General features: G+C 46.2%; 1 long non-coding RNA gene across 2 annotated transcripts; it reads left to right on the forward strand.

Annotated features, from left to right (window-relative positions):
• Positions 1 to 278: 278 nt before the first annotated feature.
• On the forward strand, positions 279 to 7,317 carry LOC120916770. 2 transcript variants are annotated; one of them, XR_005744102.1, is made up of 5 exons: positions 279 to 597; positions 705 to 840; positions 4,937 to 5,080; positions 5,850 to 6,012; positions 7,081 to 7,317. It is a non-coding gene; the product is annotated as an uncharacterized LOC120916770 (long non-coding RNA). The 2 variants fall into 2 exon arrangements; XR_005744101.1 differs by lacking the exon at positions 705 to 840 and having other exon boundaries at positions 288 to 597.
• The last annotated feature ends 387 nt before the right edge of the window (positions 7,318 to 7,704 follow it).

A 7,704-nucleotide genomic window follows, 5' to 3' on the forward strand; every position in this document is an offset into this window, starting at 1 on the left:
TAGGAACCTGCTCCCCTCCCCCGAAAGGTGCCAAATTTGACAATGGAGGGGGGAAGAGGCAGATAAGTGGAGTTTCCACTTTTGGGTGGAACTCCGCTTTAAGTGTCATATCCCTGCCCAAGCTGCACTGCTGCCGTGTGTCAATACTGGGCTGGGCTGGGCTGGAAGATAAATATGTAAGTGATGAGAGCTGCATTCTTGTGTGTGTGTACATATATATATATATACACACAATTACACACATAGTATATTTATCACACACACATATATAGCAGAATGAAGGTACATTATATATCCCTAGAATGCATCTCCCATCACTTACATGTATAAATATTGTCCCCATTTCTTTTTTCTTGTTCCTTTTATTGGGATGGGGGATGATTTCTGTGCCAACAATCTCCTAATATGTAAATCCTGCTCTGGGGGAAAATTCATTAAACAGGATGATAGAGACTGCACTCAGAATCAATACAGCAAGTCTGTGGGAGGAAGTGGGAACCAGAGAGCTGAACCTTCACCTCTCACTTCCTGTTAAGGCCTAGTAGTCTGTGGAAGGCTCAGGCTGGAAGCATGCTTGGAGAGAACTCTCTGTATCAGGTAAGTGTCCTTTATCAAATAACATTAGAATTGTGAAAGTTTGGTGTATGAGTTTAGTTTTATTTGTCTATTCCCTGCTAAATAGTTCTCATTCTGTATCTTCCCAGTTACCATACAGCATGTGCACAGTGCTAAAAGGAAGTTATATAGCTCCTCTTCCACAACATGTCACCATGCTGCACAGTGGAGAGCTGACAGCCTTAGGCCTGGAGAGCAAGTCCAGTCAAGGTTCCCATGGATCAGGTAAAACAGTCTAAGGTTTTACATTATCACAAAGGTGGGGGAGGGGCAGGGAGGACAATGTGGCCCCTGGGTGATTGTACCACCATGGCCTCCAGTAACTAAAGTGCAAACAAGTCCCTGTATGAATCCCTCAGAGCTGAGGACCTGACCCCCCCCCCTCACAACTAGTGAAGGACTACAAGTCTAAGCATTAACGCCTGAGATCTAAAGATGTGACCCCCCCCCCAATTAATGATGGAGTACAAGTCCCAGCATGAACCCCTGAGATCTAAGGATGTGACCCCTTTAGATCTCATGGATTAATGCTGTGACCTGTAGTTCTTCACTAGTGGCGAGGGGGTTTGTGACACATCCTGAACACTGAGGGGTTCATGCAGGGCTGGTCAAGGATTTTTGACACCCTAGGCGAAGCCTCATTTTGGGTAACCCCCCCCCCCCATTCGTTCCTCCCTTCACTGAGATTTTTGCGGTGCCTCTTCACCTATACTTCAGCCATGGTCCACATGCCTGCACCTGACCTGACCTGGCCCAAAGACAACTAGAGGATGGCACCGGCTCACTTCCTCACGCTGGCTGTGTAACTGCCTGTCTGTACGAGCGAAAGATACACTGACAATGCTTTACCTGTTCCTACTAAAACAATACTAAATGCACATTTTTCGATCTGCAAAAAGATCTGCATTTATTTATTTTTAAAAAGTGGATTTGAACGTCCACACCTCAGATCACCCCATCACTGTATCATCCTGAACGCCTGTTCCCCTCTGCACCCCCCCACCTTTGTTCCCCTTAAACCCCACACCACACACACACACACACACACATCAGTTCCTATATGTACCCCCCTGCACATCTGCCCCCCCACACACCAGTTCCCCCTCTGTACCCCCCCCCCACACACACACACACACACACACACACACACACACACACACACACACACACACACACACCAGTTCCCTCTCTGTACCCCCGCACATCTGCCCCCCCACACACACACACAAGTTCCATCTCTGTACCCCTGCACATCTGCCCCCCCCCCACACACACCAGTTTCCTCTCTGTACCCGCACACACACCAGTTCCCTCTCTGTACCCCCGCACATCTGCCCCCCCCCCCCCCCACACACACACACACCAGTTTCATCTCTGTACCCCTGCACATCTGCCCCCCCCCACACACACACCAGTTCCCTCTCTGTACCCCCGCACATCTGCTCTGTACCCCCGCACACACCAGTTCCCTCTCTGTACCCCCGCACATCTGCCCCCCCCACACACACACACACACACACACACACACACACACACACACACACACACCAGTTCCCTCTCTGTACCCCCGCACATCTGCCCCCCCCCACACACACACACCAGTTCCCTCTCTGTACCCCCACACATCTGCCCCCCCCCACACACACCAGTTCCCTCTCTGTACCCCCGCACATCTGCCCCTCCCCCCACACACCAGACCCCCCTCTGTACCCACCCACACACACACGTTCCCTCTCTGTACCCCCGAACATCTGTCCCCCCCCCCCACACACCAGTTCCCTCTCTGTACCCCCGCACATCTGCCCCCCCACACACACACACGTTCCCTCTCTGTACCCCCCCCCCCCACACACACCAGTTTGCTCTCTGTACCCCTGAACATCTGTACCCCCCCACACACACACCAGTTCCCTCTCTGTACCCCTGAACATCTGTACCCCCCACACACACCAGTTCCCTCTCTGTACCCCCGAACATCTACCCCCCCCACACACCAGTTCCCCCTCTGTACACACACACACACACACACACACACACACACACACACACACACACACACACACACACACACCAGTTCCCTCTCTGTACCCCCGCACATCTCTCCCCCCCCCCCCCCACACACACACACACACACGTTCCCTCTCTGTACCCCCACACATCTGCCCCCCCCCACACACACACCAGTTCCCTCTCTGTACCCACCCCCCCCCTCCACACACACACACAGCAGTTCCCTCTCTGTACCCCCACACATCTGCCTCCCCCCCCCACACACACACACCAGTTCCCTCTCTGTACCCCCACACATCTGCCCACACACACCAGTCCCCTCTCTGTACCCCCGCACATCTGCCCCCCCACACACACACACCAGTCCCCTCTCTGTACCCCCGCACATCTGCCCCCCCCATACACACACCAGATGCCTCTCTGTACCCCCGCACATCTGCCCCCCACACACCAGTTCCCCCTCTGTACCCCACCCCCCCACCACCAGTTCCCCTCTGTACCACCCCCCCCTGTACACAAGGCACTAAAAACTTGACAGCACAGTCCGTTTTTTTTTTTTTTATTATTATTTCATGTGACAGGGTGCAGGATTGCAACACAGAGCGTGCTGCCTGTGCTTCCACTATGTACCTCAGTACCTGAGCCAGCGGCGGTGAAGGCTTTACTCAAGGAGAGCGGCGCTGCTGCCTGTCCTCTCCTATCCTCTCTGCCTGTTCTCTGTTCCTCTCAACAGTTCCCCAAGCGACCAGGAGAAAGGGGGAATCGGATATCACAGCAAGCCCAGGCCGGACTTACATGCAGGGCTTCCATCTCACCCCCCCCGGCCGGTTCCATCGATCATGCAGCACTTCCGGCTGGCTGCTCCTTGTAGTCCCAGCTCTCTCCCCTCATCTTCTCACTGCCACTGCTAATGTCTTCAACGGCGCAACCGCCCCCTAGCCTGGCAGCTGGCGCCATAAAGCATGTTTTAAAAATACATTTGTATTGTTGCCCCGTACAGGAGATCAGGGTCAAGTAACCTGTGGCCGACCATCAGTGCCGGCCCAAGACATTGTGCTGCCTGGGACCAAGAATGAAATGCTGCCCCCCCCCCAGAAAAAAAAATCACGCCAACCAAAAGGCCCCCACATTCATTATTTTATATCATGATAACTAAAGGGGACCCGTCATGGCTCTATACATGTATAAAGAGGACCTGTCATGGCTCTATACATGTATAAAGAGGACCTGTCATGGCTCTATACATGTATAAAGAGAACCTGTCATGGCTCTATACATGTATATAGGAGTATAAAGAGGGCCTGTCATGGCTCTATACATGTATATAGAGGACCTGTCATTTACTCTTTACATGTAAAGGAATATCAAGAGGACCTGTCATGGCTCTATAAATGTATATAGGACTATAAAGAGTACTTGACATGGCTCTATACATGTATAAAGGAGTATAACGAGGGCCTGTCATGGCTCTATGGATGTATAAAGAGGACCTGTCATGGCTCTATACATGTATAAAGAGGACCTGTCATGGCTCTATACATGTATATAGAGGACATGTCATGGCTCTATAAATGTATATAGGAGTATAAAGAGGACCTGTCATGGCTCTATACATGTATAAAGGAGTATAAAGAGGACCTGTCATTGCTCTATACATGTATAACGAGGGCCTGTCATGGCTCTATAGATGTATAAAGAGGGCCTGTCATGGCTCTGTACATGCATATAGGTGTATAAAAGGACCTGCCATTGCTCTATACATGTATCCAGGAGTATAAAGGGATCTGTGAATTGCCGGCGGCCACAATGTCTTTTGCGCAAACTAATCAATGTACGCGAATTGTGGGTTTTTTTGGTACCAAAAATATGTAGAATACATATCGGCCTAAACTGAAGAAAATGGTTTATTTTTCTAAATTTTGGGGATATTTATTATAGCAAAAAGTTAAAAAATATATATATATTTATAGCACAAAAAATATCAAATATCACCAAAAGAAAGCTCTATTTGTGGGGAAAAAAATTACATCAATTTTATTTGGGTAGCGAAGCTGGCGGAACGGGCTGGTGGGCATCAGTATGCTGCCCCCCTAAAAGTGCTGCCTGGTACCCATGGTACCACCTGGTCCCATCATAGGGCCGGCCCTGCCGACCGTGTTGCTGCTTCCAGGAAAGGGTCCCCACCTTGCACAGGTGCAAAGTCTTCCCAGCATCGAAAAGGGAAATAATTCTTCCCTCTCAGACTCCGTCCAACTCGTCCTTACCACTTCTTGATCCCCTCTCAATATTTTTTTTTTTGTGATTCTGACAGATGGGCCGCCAGCCGCTGTCAAAGCACCTGACAAAGACTGACAACTGGTGAATGGAAAAACGGAATAAGCACTTGGAAGAAGAAAACCAACAACTGAGACAACTAATTGTTACAGGCAAGTCAATATACCTACCTCTCAGCTAGGTAGTTACATTTCTGAAAGCCAGGCAGGTGGAAATAGACAAATTTAAACAATCATTTTCCCTTTCATAATGCAGTGTTTTAAGGCAGAGTTGGGCAACCTTAGAGAGGTGGAGATCTACCTGAACAACATGGGAGAAGTCAAAGATCACTGGGCACAGTGTCCTCCAATGTTGCCTCCTCACACCTGATTTAAACATAATTGCCGTACTACTGCGCTGCAATCGCGTGCCTTTCACTGCAATTACTGGTGTAAACATTTTGCCTCCTCACCACCTTGCATAATTTTTCAGAGGAGCATTGCATACCGCCCTTGTGAATGAGCCCTTTAAGGTTCATTCACATGTGAATTTGGGGGTGTTACCCTCGTTAGCTGCTAAGGGGGAGGGGGGCAGGGTGCCATGGGAGGTGGATGCTTGAGAGTTACTATTAGCTCTCAAGCAACCAGAAACAACAGTACCAATGGGGATCGTTGGGTAACTGGGAGTTTACCGTACTACATTCATTATAATATGAGTGAGTGCACTGAGGTAACTACATACTATATGCACAAGTAATATTTTCTGTTTTGTGGAACATCCTTACTTTTACCTTGGTTGAAACCCTCCTGGAATATTTTTGATCTGGTGGGGGGTCAGCAGCAGACTGGAGGAAACCCTCTAATCATTTAAAAGTAAATTTTTCCACAAGTAATCAATTTCTAACAAATGAAATGTATGGATATAGTAAGAAATAGGCCATTATGTTAAAATGTTTTTATGCATTTCCATAGATTTTCCTGGCGTAATGGATACTTTGAAAACCACAAGAGCGCAGCTAATAGCACTGAAGGTGGCAGTTCATACTGTGTGGGACAGAAGGTGATGCACACGATACACCCATCTGAAGAGTTGAGCTCATCTGCTTGTCAAGTGTCGTACTCAAGGCCTAAACAGGTAGGTTTTCTTTTGGTACCGAAACATTCAACGTTAAAACATCGTTTTTTTTTTTTTTAAATATCAAACCTGTCCTATTTACCTGCCCTGTGTAAGGATTTTTGCACAGAGCAGCTTGGATCCTTCTCTTCTCAGGTCCATTGCTGGTGCTCCTGAACCACAGCTCTGTGTGTCCGATCACACACTGAGCCTTGCCTTGGCCCCATCTCCTAATTGGCTCACTGGCTGTGTTTGACAGCACCGGGAGCCAATAGCTCCCACCACTACAGAAAGCCAATCGGCAGTGCAAGTCCCTGGAGAGACAAGGCTCTTGTGGACATTGCTGGATCGAGAGGGGGCTCATGTAAGTATAGGGGGGCTGCTGGCACATGCAACCACTTCAAGAAAAAGTAACTTTTAAGGCGGTGCCTCCAAGCGGGTGACAGATGGAGAGAAGCAGGTACAGTTAGACCCTATGAAAACATCAGCTTTGACATGTAGACTGTAAGCCAATTTGACTGTTGTGTCAAAATGAGATATCTTGCTCAGTCTGGTAGTAGTCTGAACTAAAAAGGCAAGTTGTAGGCAAGATGTTGATTTTTATACTGATTTTTGAAAAGTCTACAATATTTTGATGTTTTTATACATGCTTAATTTTGTTAGTTTTATTTACTGCATCTGTTAGACCCCTTTCATACTGAGGCAGTTTTCAGGTGTTTTAGCGCTAGAAATAGCCTCTAAAAAGCTCATAAAACTGCATCCCTTTCAGTGCAATGAGTAATTTCACACTGGGGCAGTGCGCTTGCGCACCATTAGAAAAAGTTGTGCAAGCAGCGTCTGGGGCGGGTTGGGAGCGCTATAAAACGCACCTGTCTATTGAAATTAATGGGCAGCGCTTCCAAAGCACCTTAAAAGCGCATTAAAAACTGGACTTTTTCCCTTTAAAAAAAAAAAAAAAAACGCCTAAAAAGTGCTACAAAAACACTGCAAAAACCGCCGGAGCTTTAGCAGTGTGAAAGGGGTCTTATATGGCTTTTGATTCACAGGGAAAATCTAATAAGTCTAATATTTTCCATTTACTTTTTAAAGCTGCTACTTTGACAAAGTTTCCTGGGACTTCATAAGGTGCGATCAGTGACGCTGTTACGAGAAAAATTGCGGCGTTGAAATATCACTTGAAGGGAAACATCAGGAACCTCATCAGAATACCACAAATAAACTTTTATGTCATTAATGTCATTTACCACAGTTAACACCACTTTCTATTCCCTGTGTTGAAGTTTTTGTATATTTGCATGATAATAAAGTTGTGTGTATTGTACTGTGTTTATTGTTTTTTTTTTCCAAATGTTTGCTGGTTTTATAGGCCTACAATATATAAAATACAATATATAAATACACAGCATTTCAAAATGTAATAGGAATGTATTTTTTTTTTAATTTTGCATTCAGAAGTACATTTACATTTATATTTAAAATATATTTTAAAAAACATTCTTAATATATTTTTCCCAAATATATTGCCATATATTTGAAATGCTACAATTTTGGCCAGATTCAATATATTGCAAAAATATATTTCAATATATTTGTAAATATATTTTGGGATGCATTGTGAAATATGTTGCAAATATATTCATGAATATATGTTAAATGTACTTCTGAATGCATTTAGTAATATATTTCTGAATATATTAACAATACATTCCAAAA

Source organism: Rana temporaria, chromosome 11 (genome assembly GCF_905171775.1).
Source record: "Rana temporaria chromosome 11, aRanTem1.1, whole genome shotgun sequence".
Classification (NCBI taxonomy): domain Eukaryota; kingdom Metazoa; phylum Chordata; class Amphibia; order Anura; family Ranidae; genus Rana; species Rana temporaria.